This window comes from Apium graveolens, chromosome 6 (genome assembly GCF_009905375.1).
Source record: "Apium graveolens cultivar Ventura chromosome 6, ASM990537v1, whole genome shotgun sequence".
NCBI lineage: Eukaryota > Viridiplantae > Streptophyta > Magnoliopsida > Apiales > Apiaceae > Apium > Apium graveolens.
In genome coordinates, this window is record NC_133652.1 from 57413700 (window position 1) to 57428463 (window position 14764).

Consider the following 14764-nt stretch of genomic DNA (forward strand, 5'->3'; position numbering starts at 1 on the left):
TTTCTCCCTGATTTCTTGTGTAGACGTAGTATTATTAACCTGTCCTGTTCTAGTATTGTTATCGTGTTGAGTTATCACGTAATTGTTCATACAACTACGTAGTCTCACCAACAATCTCCCCCTATTTGATTGTTAAACTTAACAAACAAATTAAATAGAGATGATAACTCAACTAACAACTAGAAAAAGTAATGTACCAAGACTTGTAAATAATGCTACGGGTTTTCTGGATCAAATACTGCATTTCCAGATTTCTTGAGTAACTGAAATGAAAGATGCTTGTTCCTCTAGCACTGATCTTCAAGTAGTTTCATCTTCATTTCCTTGGTTCTTCAAATCTCTTCCAGATAATACTTCTCAGTCTTGAATTAATCATCAACAACTTCTTTTGTACTACCACATTTCCTGTTGAGAAGCGCATATCTCTCTTGCTTCTCCCCTTATGAGAATCAACTACTTAAAGGAGATCACCTTCGTCTACCACCTCTCCCGTACAATATGATCCGCAGATAAGAACTAATGGTACTCCCCTTTTGGAAAACAGCTTCTCCCCTTATGAAGAATAGTGATGAACGAATCCACTTTTTCTAATGTAGTGTGATGTACATGTGCTTTACCTTTTTCCTCATGCCTGCTACTTCTCCCCCTTAGTTGAGGAATCCTCCAAACTATTATTTAAGCTTTTATCTCCCCCTAAGAGAAGGAATGTATGTTGTTGTCTGAAGGAGTTCTCATACTTTACTTGGTTGAAAAATAAATAACAAGTCAGAATCTGATCAACCATATCCCGTTAAATGCTGCATGAATGACTTCACTGTTGATCATCATGGTAACCAATATTCCCAACTCCTTATACCTCCCAAATGTGAGATCACCAATTGTTAGCTCCCAACTTGTTAGGTCCCGAAGTATTCTAATCCAATATGTAAATGTTAGGTCCCTAAGAGTTAGGTTTTGTTGTGCATATGTTGTGTACTTGATGATTTCATAAACAAAATATCTAAGTAGATTTTACTTAGTGAAATTATGTAGCACTCGACGGATAAGAATTATAGTCCCGACGAATAACTCATTATAGTCCCGACGGATGATTAACTTATTATCCATCGAGTGAGTAGCTTATGTAATAATAAGTTTGTAGCACAGTTATGTATGCACCTTTGTATAGAATCTGTAGTAGCATATAAATCATGTTGACTTTAACTAGATATGCAGAATAGGTTGATTAATTATACATTAATGATGTCTTGTAATTCTGCATAAATGAAATAGAGTCAAGTGCTAAAATAACTACCGACGGATGATTAACAAAGTCATCGACGGATGATCAAATGACTATCAACGGATGTTTAATATAGCAGTCAACGGATGATCAATTAAACCATCAACGGATGATCTGAAAGTCGACGGATGATCATATGGAGAATTCAAACAGCAGTTGAACAGTGAAAGCTGACACACAGCTGTCGAGATGTATACAAACACACTGTGGAAGCCCATTAACTGGGTAATAGAGGACGAAAAGCAGCAAAGCTTAAGACTGATAGTTTTTATATTTGTTCAGTCTTTTTGACTTTGTAATCTTGGTATTATATAAACCAAGAGTGTAGCAAATAGAAAAATAACTGAGATAGCTGAGAAATACAAAAACAGAGAAATCTTTGTAAGCAGAATCATTAGCATTTCATGTATTCTCAGTAGTTCCATTTTATAGGCAGCTGTGAGCATTCCTGCACACAGAGTCCTCTCGATATATTATATATATATATATATATCTGGTGGAATTATTTAAATCCACCAGAAAGTTTTTAAAGACTCTTGTTTTTAATTACTTATGTTTTTATTCAATTAAGTTTCTATTCCGCATTGTGCTAATCAAAACATTATACCTATATTCGAGTTGAACATTTTTATTTTGAGAAAAAGGTTCAAGAATTCCATTCAACCCCCCTTCTGTAATTCTTGCTATATTGTTAAGGGACTAACAATTGGTATCAGAGCAAGCTCTTAATCTACAAAGAGTTTAAAGATCAAAACAATTCAGCAAAATGAACAAGAAAGATGTTGGAGTCAAGATTCCTTTTCTTGATAAAGATAATTACCATCATTGGAAGGTAAAGATGCATCTTCATATGCTTTCTCAAGATGAGGCCTATGTGGACTGCATAGAAAGAGGCCCTCATGTTCCAATGAGAGCTGCAATGGGAAACGAGCCATCTGTTCCAAAGCCAAGGCACAAATGGTCTGACCCTGATATTGAACAAGTCAGGAAGGATAAAAAGGCCATGAACATTCTGTTCAATGGAGTTGATGCAGACATGTTTGATAATATTATCAACTGCAAAACTGCCAAGGAAGTTTGGGATACAATACAGATAATTTGTGATGGCACTGAGCAAGTAAGAGAAAATAAAATACAGCTCCTGATTCAGCAATATGAGCATTTTCACAATGAAGAAAGTGAGTCACTCACTGACATTTTTAGTAGATTCCAAAAACTACTAAATGCTCTTAAGTTGCATGGAAGAGTCTATCAGACTAAAGACTCCAATCTGAAATTTCTCAGATCTCTTCCAAAGGAATGGAAACCAATGACAGTCTCATTGAGAAACTCACAAGATTATAAGGAGTTTACTTTGGAGAGACTGTATGGTATTCTGAAGACCTATGAGCTTGAGATAGAGCAGGATGAAAGAATGGAGAGAGGAAAGAAGAAAGGAGGATCCATTACACTAGTTGCTGATCTGGAAAAGGAGAAGGAAGTGAAGATGGAAGCTGTAGAATCAACTTCAAAGGTCTGTGAGAATAAGGGTAAGGGACTTGCAGCAGAAAGTGAAGATTCATTGAGCCAAGATGACATGCAGGACATTGATGAGCACCTAGAATTTCTTTCTAGAAGATTTGCCAAGCTCAAGTTCAAAAAGAACTTTGGAGCAGCCAAGCCAAATAGAAACATGGTGGATAAGTCAAAATTCAAATGTTTCAAATGTGGCTTGGCAGGGCTTTTGTAAATGAGTGTAGAAAGTCAGATTCCAGTAAAAAAAGGTTTGAGTCTGTGGATTATAAGCAAAAATACTTTGATCTACTCAAACAAAAGGAAAGGGCTTTTATTACACAAGAGAATGACTGGGCAGCAGATGGTTTGGATGAAGATGAAGATGTCAGCTATGTTAATCTAGCCCTAATGGCCAAGTCTGATGGAACAGAGACAAGTTCCTCAAGCAATCAGGTAATCACTACAAACCTTGCACATTTATCTAAAGATGAGTGTAATGGTGCCATAAATGACATGTCTATAGAATTGTATCATTTGCGTGTTACACTTAAGTCTCTCACTAAAGAAAATGCTAAAATCAAAGAAAACAACTTGTTTTTAAGTGAGAGGAATAATGTGCTTGATTCTCAGTTTGTTGAGTTTGAGAAACTAAAAATTGAGTGTAAGATTGCCAAGGAGTAATTAACTGAGTCCTTGAAAAAGGAAGAAATTTTGAAGAAGCAGCTCGAGCGTGAACAAGAGGTGATTAAAGCTTGGAAAACATCCAGGGATGTTCATGCTCAAATCACCAAAGTTCAAGGAATTTAGTCTTTTTGTGATGAAGCCTGGAAAAAGAATAAAGAGAAACTAGAACCTATTTTGGTAGATGGGTTATTGACAGATGTAGACTCGACGGATGATGAGGACTATCCCTCGGATAACAAAAAGTGTTATCCGTCGAATGATGAAAATCCTCATCCGTCGGCTGTAAGCAAACCCATTAGCAAAGCCAAATTAATCAAGCTAAATGAAAAGTATGGGTCTGTTTCCAAGAACTTTGTTTCAGGAGAGTCAAGTCAAGCTAAGAAAGGGAAAAAGGCTAATGTTGGTCACATGACTGTCAAACAGTTAAGTGACAGACTTGAGAAAGTTGAGGTAAAAACAGAGACTAAAAGGAAAAAAAATAGGAATGGTAAAGTAGGGATTAACAAACACAATAACTATACACCTGATAAATATGCTCCTAGAAAAATCTGTGTCAAGTGTGGTAGTGTAAATCATCTCTCTGTTAATTGCAAATCTGCCATGCCTACTCCCATGTCTGTTCAGTCTCAATTTCCCAACATAAATGCCATGCCTCCTATGCCTGTTAATGTTATGCCTACACAGAATATGAATGCACAGTTTGCTAATATGCCATTTACACCTAATCCATATTATGCTGCATATAATATGCCTCAAATGCCATTTAGCATGCCTTACTGGAATAACATGTTTGCACCAAGCATGTCATTTCCTGTTAGCCATAATATGCATGATAATTCTGTTGCATTAAATGGTTTCAAAGGCCCAACCCAAATGACTAAGGAAGAATCTGAAATTCCTAAGTCAAATAAGTTAAGACCTAAGAAACAGAAGAAGAAAGCTAACAAGGCAGGACCCAAGGAAACTTGGGTACCAAAATCAACTTGATTTGATTTTGATGTGTGCAGGGAAACAGAAGGAATCTTTGGTACTTGGATAGTGGTTGTTCAAGACACATAACTGGTGATTCTACCCTGCTCACAGAATTTAAGGAGAGAGCTGGCCCAAGTATTACTTTTGGAAATGACAGCAAGGGTTATACTGTGGGATATGGCTTGATTTCAAAGGACAATGTCATCATTGAAGAGGTTGCCTTAGTGGATGGTCTCAAACACAATCTGTTGAGTATCAGCCAGCTTTGTGATAAAGGCAACTCAGTAACCTTCAATAAAGAAGCTTGTGTTGTAACTAATAATCAAAACAACAAAGTGGTTCTCACTGGTGTGAGAAGAGGAAATGTGTACCTAGCTGACTTCAACTCAACTAAAGCAGAATCTGTAACTTGTCTTCTCAGTAAAGCAAGTCAAGATGAAAGTTGGCTATGTCACAAGAAGCTATCCCATTTAAACTTCAAGACCATGAATGAGCTGGTAAAGAAAGAACTAGTAAGAGGCATTCCTCTAGTGGAGTTTACAAAGGATGGACTGTGTGATGCCTGCCAAAAAGGGAAGTAGATCAAAGCATCAATGTATTGTCAGCAATTGAAGAGCCTCTGCAATTGCTTCACATGGATTTGTTTGGACCAGTCAATGTATTGTCAATTTCAAAGAAAAGATTTTGCCTAGTAATTGTAGATGATTTCTCAAAGTTCTCTTGGACATATTTCCTAAAGTCTAAAGATTAGGCTAGTGAAATCATCATCAATCACATAAGGCAAGTTAACAATCATCCTGATTTCAAAGTAAGAAGAATCAGGAGTGACAATGGAACTGAGTTCAAGAACTATGTCTTGAGAGCATTTTGTGAGGAAAATGGAATCTTACATGAGTTCTCAGCAGCAAGGACTCCACAATAGAATGGAGTAGTGGAAAGGAAGAACAGATCACTTATTGAAGCTGCAAGGACAATGCTTGAAGAATCAAAATTACCAACATATTTCTGGGCTGAAGCTGTAAACACTGCATGCTACACTCAGAACATCTCTATGATTAATCAAGCAAGATGCATGACTCCTTATCAATTGTTCAAGAACAAGAAGCCAACTCTAAACTTTCCTCATATCTTTGGCTGTAAATGCTATATTCTGAGAAATCAAACTGATCAAAATGGGAAGTTTGATGCTAAAGCAGATGAAGGAATTTTTGTTGGATATGTTGTTGGTAAAGCATATAGAGTCTACAATTTAAAAACCAACATTGTTGTGGAATCTATACATGTTGTTTTTTATGATAAAAAGATTGAAGAACTGAAAGATGGAGATTACCATGAGAGCCTCAAATTCGACAATGTTGAGATGGTCAGTGATGAAAGTGATGATGAGAGTGATCAAGAAACAGTGTCTAAGAATAATGCAGACAAATCTACCACCAATGAAGCACAAAACTCAACATCCGTCAAGTTGCATAATGCTTCATCCGTCGGAAGGCAATCTGTGTTATCCGTCGGAAGACAACCTGCCTCATCTGTCGGTACTCAAAATTCACCATCTGTCGGGTTATCAAAAGGAGCAGGAAGTCAAGGTAGATCACCCATAAAAAGTACTCCTTTCTCAAATCGAAGATCCACAAACTCAGGGGGAGTTTCTAGCAATCAAAACTCAATCACACATAAGACAACATTGAGGTCTCTTCATCTAGAGCTAATCTACCTCAACCAAGGAAATGGACAAAAGATCACCCCTTTGAACTTATTATTGGTGATGTTTCTTCTAGAGTTCAAACAAGGAGAGCAACTCAGGAAGAATGTCTATACAGCAGCTTTCTGTCAAAGGAGGAACCAAAGAAGGTAGAAGAAGCTCTGTTAGATCCTGATTGGATTTTAGCTATGCAGGAGGAGCTAAACCAATTTGAAAGGAATAAAGTATGGAAGCTGGTACCCAAGCCTAAAGGAAAGAATCCAATAGACACCAAATGGGTATTCAGAAACAAGATGGATGAAAATGGCATAGTAGTAAGGAACAAAGCCAGATTGGTTGCTAAAGGCTATTGCCAGCAAGAAGGAATAGATTTTAATGAAACATTTGCTCCTGTTGCAAGACTTGAAGCCATCAGAATCTTCTTAGCCTATGCAGCCCATGCCAATTTCAAAGTCCATCAAATGGATGTCAAAAGTGCCTTTCTGAATGGAGATTTGGAGGAAGAAGTGTATGTTAGTCAACCTCCTGGCTTTGAAGATCCAAATTTTCCAGAGTATGTCTATTATCTACTGAAAGCACTTTATGGACTGAAGCAAGCACCTAGAGCCTGGTATGACACTTTATCAAAGTTCCTTTTGGAAAATCACTTCACAAGAGGTACTGTAGATAAAACTTTATTTTTCAGAAATGTTAATGGCTCTAGCATACTTGTTCAAATTTATGTAAATGATATTATTTTTGGCTCTACAGATGAGAAACTTTGTAACAAGTTTGCCAAATTGATGCAAAGTAAGTATGAAATGAGTATGTTGGGAGAACTAACTTATTTTCCTTGTTTACAAGTTAAACAAGTTAGTGATGGAATATTCATTAGTCAAACTAAATATATTTTTGATCTTTTAAAGAATTTTGATCTAATGGATTGCACATCTGCAAAAACTCTCATGGCCACTGTAATTAAGGTTGAATTAAACACTACTGAAAAGTCTGTAGATATTTCAAGCTATAGAGGCATGGTTGGCTCACTTCTGTACTTAACAGCTAGTAGGCCAGATATAATGTTTGTTACATGTTTATGTGCTAGATTTCAAGCTGATCCTAGAGAATCTCACCTGATAGCTATTAAGAGAATTTTCAGATATCTCAAGGGAACACCAAAACTTGGCATTTGGTACCCTAGAGATTCTGGTTTTGATCTAACTGGTTATTCAGATGCAGATTATGCAGGTTGCAGAATTGACAGAAAAAGCACAACAGGAACCTGTCAATTTCTAGGAAACAAGCTTGTGTCATGATTCAGTAAAAAGCAAAATTCAGTCTCTACTTCTAAGCTGAAGCTGAATATATTGCTGCTGGCAGTTACTGTGCATAGATCTTGTGGATGAAAAACCAATTGCTAGACTATGGTTTGCAAGTTGAAAGGATTCCCATTTTCTGTGATAACACAAGTGCAATTTCCATCACTGAAAATCCAGTGCAATATTCAAGGACAAAGCACATAGACATCAAGTATCATTTCATAAGGGAACATGTAATGAATGGTACTGTGGAGTTACATTTTGTTCCAAGTGAGAAGCAACTTGCAGATATCTTTACCAAGCCACTGGATGAATCCACCTTTTCAAGGTTGGTAAGTGAGTTAGGTATGCTTAATTACTCTTAAATTTATCTGAGTTATTTTGCAAGTTGTTATGAAGCCAGAAATTTATCTGATTTTTAGTCTTGGATGAAATTTTGGCTTAGTCAAAATTTGCATCTCGGCGGATGACCAGTATCCATCGAGTTGAGTCATCCGTCGATATAATATTTGCAAATAAAAATCAATTACTTATCTGGAATCTTTTAAAACTCGACGGATATCAGTTTATCCTCATCCGTCAAATTGTCTAAATCTCAGCCGTTAATTCCCTGAATATTATCCATCGAGTATACTTACAGTTTGTAAGCATTACACGACGGATAATGGGTGGAATTTTTATAGTTTATTTTTAAACGGCTATTTTGGAAAATTTCTATTGGTTAATTTACTCCTCTTTATTATTTTTATCCGTTGTTTTTGAGATAGTATAAAAGCTTATTTCATTCCAATTATTTTCTTTTATCATTCTTAAATTCAACTGCTTTTATTTCATTCTCTCTCAAGCAAATATTCTTTTTCTCTTCAAGCTTTCATTCTCTAACAATGGCACCTGTAGTAAAGATTATGTCTCAAACTGGGTTCATTTATGAGAAGAACAACTTCACTGCTTTGGTCAATAAGGGTATTCAACAATCAGAAGACTATCACAAGGTGATGGACTTTGTGAAGAACTGCAGGTTAAGTTATGCCATGCTTGAATCACCCACAATCTTCTGTGAAGTTGTTGAAGAGATGTGGACCACTGCAATCTACAACTCTACTGACAAAACCATCACTCTAACTATCAAAGGTAATGAGTTCTGTATCAATAGTGATGTGATTAAAGCATGTTTCAAAATTCCTGATAATAATGTAACTTCACCACACAATGACACTGATATTATCAATATGCTTAATTTCATGCATTATGCACTTCCTACTACTAAACTAAGTGATATTAGGAGATTAGGTCTTAGGAAGGAATGGAGTTTCATGTGTGATGTTGTAACTAAAGTTTTCTCTGGAAAAATCAGTAATTTTGATTCTGTGAACATTTTCATACTTAACATGCTATACATGCTAGTTACAGATAAATTTTACAATTTCAGTGACCTTGTCTTGTATGAGTTAGGTTTTAAACTAGGTGAGTTAGCCAAAAGGGGAAAGAATGTATATTATGCCAGATTTTTCATGCTATTGGCTAATCATCTTTGTCAAGAGATTATACTTGAGAACCCAAACAACAAATTGGCTTGTTGGGTTCAAGAGAGAAGAATCATTGCAGATTTGAATAGAGCCAACCATCATAGGGATGTGCCAATGTTCTACTTTCCTGTAATACAGACACCTCAGGTAAGTGAGGTAAGTTCATCCATACCCTCAACCATTCCAATCTCCTCAATTTCTTTGAGTTCAGGAGTAGCTATGGCAACTGTGACAATGACCAACCAGTTGCCTACCAAAGCTGCCAAAACAACTGTAATTTCTAAATCCAAGTCAAAGAAAACCCTCTCTGGTATCTCTCAAAAGGTACCAGTTGAAAAATCCACCAAAGCCAAAGAGGGGAGTGTGAAGGAGGGTCAGTTAGGTGAGGGAAGGGGTGAACATCAAAGAAACCCTAAGGATAAGGTTGGAGAGTTGAGTGAATCCCAGCCTAGCCACACTGCAGTTTCCCAACAAACTGCAGTGCTTAAAAAGGACAAAAGCTCACTTCTAGCTACATCATCCCAAAAGGATGTGACTATTGAACAAAGCTCTCAGCCAAGAGCACAGGCCAAAAGGGTTAGGGACACAAGCTCACCCCAAACTTACACAAGAAAGAAGAAATCCAAAACCACTGGGGATGCACAGGGCACAAACACAGTGCAAATTGGTGCTAAAGACACAGTCCCTGCACTTTCTCAAATTCAGTTTGATGGGGCTCCAATAAATGTGGAGTCACAACCAAAATCTCTTATAATAGAAGCCTCTGAAACACCATACTCACCAACAAACTCTCTAGAAGTGGATATGATAAACACTTCAATTCCTGATTCCCCTTCTTTAACTCTGTTGGGGAAGCTAAAATCTAGTGCAAGTGAGCATCATCTTTTAGATGATTTGTTGGCTCACTTGCCAATTCTTTCAGATACTATTGTGACATCTGTGCCTCAAATAACTTTAATCAACACAGAGTCAATAGTAGTTTCTCTTCCCACCTTATTCATTTCTACTCTCTCGATAGATATTGCTCATCCGTCGAGTAGTGATTGTATCCTGACGGATAAGCTTAACAGCAGTTATCCGTCGGATAACTTTACCACTCACCCGATGGATATCACCTATCCGTCGAGTGTCTCTGCACAACTTCAAACATTAATTATCTCTAGTGCAGAAGATTTAGTGGTAATACAGTCACTCTTAGGATTGAGAGAGGAGAGTGCATTGAGTGAGAGGTTGGGTTGCTCCCAGGCAAAAGGAGAGGAAAAGAGTGAATCTCAATAATCCATTTATTCAGGATTGGCAAAAGTGAGTGAGAGGAGTCCCACCTTAGTAGGTGAAGGTGAGGGTGGGAAGCCAGGATGAGACCCTGATGTAATAAAAGAGAGATTATGAGAGAAAGACAGGTACAGGAGAAATAAGGGTGGATCCAGCCATTGCTAGTGAGTCAATGATTGTGGATGATGCTGAAAAGGGAAGACAATTTTAGCAACATTACAAAGCTGAAATTGATAACATTTCCTTGGATGCTGACACTTTTACTCATCCTATGTCAGCCTATCAATTGTTGGCTGCTCAGGGCAATGTGGAGGCAGAACAGACTTTGAATTTAGTACACACCTCAGAATCTCTTCAAAGAGATAAAGCTGCTGTCAATAGGATGCCTTCTCAAGCTGGTGAGCCATCTGAAGAATTTGGAGCAAATTCTAATGATGATGACTCTATTTCATTTGATGGAAGCATGAACTTAGGGGGAGCTGAAGGCCCAAGTTCTATTCCTGATCTACCTGAATGGGCTTTGACTAAGGAATCTACTCCTGGACAATTCAATGTATCCTTGGTCAAACAGATTATATCTATTCAACAGGCCATTCAGAAGAGCTTCAATGCTGGTACCAAGGCTGTTCTTCAAGCTCACCTAGAGTCTTTACATCTAATGAAGCTCCAGCAAGTCAGACAGAATCTGAGTGTAGATGAAATAAAAAGGGACATAGCTGACTTGAAAACTTATAATTCTGAGAAGCTGGATTCAGTAATGCCATATGGTACCATACAAGATCTATTATTGAGACTGAGGAGAGAATCAGATTCTGAAAAGAAGCTGGCCAAGATGGAAGACAGAGTTCAAGTTATTGAGAATTCAGTGGCTATCCTTCTTCAAAATCAACAGACTCAGACAAATCTTCTCATGCAACTGGCTAAAGCACAAGGCCTAACTCCTTAACTTGATGATAACAAAAAGGGGAGAGAGAATCAAGTAAGGGGGAGAAACGACCAACTGAGGGGGAGAAACTTCAAGTACAAATCAGTAAAGTAATTGTACCTTCAATTACTGTCTCCAAGCCAACAGTTGCAGATGGTATAGATCTAATTAAAGCAGCAGCAGCAAATTTAAAAGTTGCTGAAAAAGGAAAGTTGAGTTTGGTCAACTGGGATAAGATTGATGAGGAGATACAGAAAAAGTTTGAACTAGTCAAGGAGCCAGTTAAGTCAGCCATCCATCACTCTCATGTCAAGCCAATCAGGGTGAATGAGATGAGCATGAACTATCTGGAAAAAGGACAATCTTCCTGCATCAAGTCTCCAAAGGCTGAAATATTTCTTAAACCAAGGGCAAATTATCCAAAATCATCTTGGAAGAACCCTATGGACACTGTGTATGAGACACCCAAGCCTAATGAAAAGAAGCTTCTGTCAAGATCTATTGTCTTCTATAAAGATCCAGCTGATTCAGCTTCAAAAAAGAGAATTGCTAAGATATTCAGAAATGGAAAGGAAATTTGTGTGGTAGCTGGACATCCACAATTTGCTCAAACAAAGAAAGAAGAAAAAGCCAGATTAAAGCAGGAAAAAGGCAAGCTGCTCTAGATGCAAAGAAGTCTAAACAAAAGAAAGAAGAGATTGCTATCTTGGCCAAGCTATAGGCTGTAAACTCTTCTCAACAAATTCCCTCTCAACCATCTGAAGCTGCTGAATCAAAGAAGAAAATTGAAGGACAGAAGAAATCCCCAAGGAAGAAAGAATTGGCTAGAAGAACAAAAAGGAAACTGGATGTTGTTGACAAGGAATTGGAAAATCAATTTCCTAAGGAATCCACACCAGCTACAACTCAAGCATCAAAGCCCTCTGTGGTTTTTGAAGACATAAGGGTGGTGGATCCCTACAGGAATATACATGGTAAACCTATTGTGCCAAAGGATGAGCCAATAGAGTGGGATAACATACCAATTCCTGACTTCAGCCTACCAATCCTTAGCAAGCCAAAAAGGACAAAGTCAAGGGCAGTCAAGAAAGTAAAGCTGTCACCTCTCAAATCCAAGTCAGTAGTTAAAGCTCAACCCAAAGTCAATAGGGGAGACTACTTGTACTTCTGTGACATTAAAGAATTTTCAGATCTAAATCTTTATCTGGATGAACTGGATGAAGTGAGGGGAATTGATGCATACAGGAACCTGCCTGAAAGGTTAGTGTTCAAGTACAAAGGAGGAAGGGAGATTCAGTGGCCACTTCACAGGATTCTTCAAGAGAGCCAAGCTGTGCTGATTAAAGTTTATTCATCCTTCAAGAAAAACTTTGGGTTCAATTTAACTGCAAGAAGACTAGTATTGAAGAAGATTAAAGAACTAAGGAGTGTTAGAGCTAAAGATACACTCCCAAAGACTCTAATCATCCCATACACAGGGAGAAGAGTGCATCTAAGGCCCTACTGGCTGATGGAGTTCATGGATGACAAGGGTGTGAGAAGATTCTTCAGATTAGAAGACCAATTGAGTATCTCTAGCAATGAGACTCTCTTGGAAATGCAAGAAAAACTAGATCTCTCAGAATCTGATGAACTAGAATTCCACAGGCAGCTCCAAAATCAGATTGAGGAAAATAACAGAAAGCTTGGAAGAAGATCCAGACCTTCAAGGAACTAGAAAAATCTGCTCAGGCTAGAGGAGCATCTTGAATTGACTGTGAGCCAAACCTTGTACATTTTGTTTAATTGAAGCACTTTCAGTTTATCTACTTATCTTTAAAGATGTATGTTCAGGATGTTTTGTTATCATCAAGTATCTCTTAATTTATGGCTACAATTCCAGTAGACATAAATTGGGGGAGATTGTTGTGCATATGTTGTGTACTTGATGATTTCATAAACAAAACATCTAAGTAGATTTTACTTAGTGAAATTATGTAGCACTCGACGGATAAGAATTATAGTCCCGACGGATAACTCATTATAGTCCCGACGGATGATTAACTTATTATCAATCGAGTGAGTAGCTTATGTAATAATAAGTTTGTAGCACAGTTATGTATGCACCTTTGTATAGAATCTGTAGTAGCATATAAGTCATGTTGACTTTAGCTAGATATGCATAATAGGTTGATTAATTGTACATAAATGATGTCTTGTAATTCTGCATAAATGAAATAGAGTCAAGTGCTAAAATAGCTACCGACGGATGATTAACAAAGCCACCGACGGATGATCAAATGACTATCAACGGATGTTTAATATAGCAGTCGACGGATGATCAATTAAACCATCAACGGATGTTCTGAAAGTCGACGGATGATCATATGAAGAATTCAAACAGCAGTTGAACAGTGAAAGCTGACACACAGCTGTCGAGATGTATACAAACACACTGTGGAAGCCCATTAACTGGGTAATAGAGGACGAAAAGCAGCAAAGCTTAAGACTGATAGTTTTTATATTTGTTCAGTATTTTTGACTTTGTAATCTTGGTATTATATAAACCAAGAGTGTAGCAAATAGAAAAATAACTGAGATAGCTGAGAAACACAAAAACAGAGAAATCTTTGTAAGCAGAATCATTAGCATTTCCTGTATTCTCAGTAGTTCCATTTTGTAAGCAGCTGTGAGCATTCCTGCACACAGAGTCCTCTCGATATATTATATATATATCTGGTGGAATTGTTTAAATCCACTAGAAAGTTTTTAAAGACTCTTGTTTTTAATTACTTATGTTTTGATTCAATTAAGTTTCTATTCCGCATTGTGCTAATCAAAACATTATACCTATATTCGAGTTAAACATTTTTATTTCGAGAAAAAGGTTCAAGAATTCCATTCAACCCCCCCTTCTGTAATTCTTGCTATATTGTTAAGGGACTAACAGGTTTCAATCATAAATAGATTCGAGACCCGAAATATCAAGAACCAAGTTTAGGGATAAGGAATGGGATATGGTGTTTCTCTTTCTTCCTCACTGTGAGTGTGTGATTCTGTTTCGTGTACCTCACAAGTGTTTCACTCTTCTCTCCGCTCGTGTTTACACTCATTCTCACAAGTGTATCACTCCTCTCATAGCTCCAAAATCCAGCTATACCTGCAAGGAAAATCACCTTAGCCATCCTTAAGGAGGTCACAAGTGGTGCAATGGGAGTTCGCAAATCCCCATCATTGCTAGACTCGTCAGATGAATCTGAGTCATAATCTACAAGTTGCTAGTTTCCCTTTTAGGGTTCCAGATTTGAACTCTGGGAAGGTAAACAATGATCCAAAGGATTTAGCATAAAGATCAAAGTTCCCTTTTAATGTTTGTAAAGACATTTCCTTGTGACTCATCAGGTAATATCTGAATCATTATCAACAAGTTTCCGATCTGCACCTATGTCAGATCCACTATCCGCAGATGCATCCAGGGGATTTAAGCATGGGGAGGTAGACACTAACCACTGACATATGGCTATTGGATCAGTATTCTCTCCTAACACCTATAAAGGCAATTGGTCCATTAAAGAACCTTGAACAATCGAATCTGACCATAAAATGGTCAAAACTTTTGTTTCTGTCAAC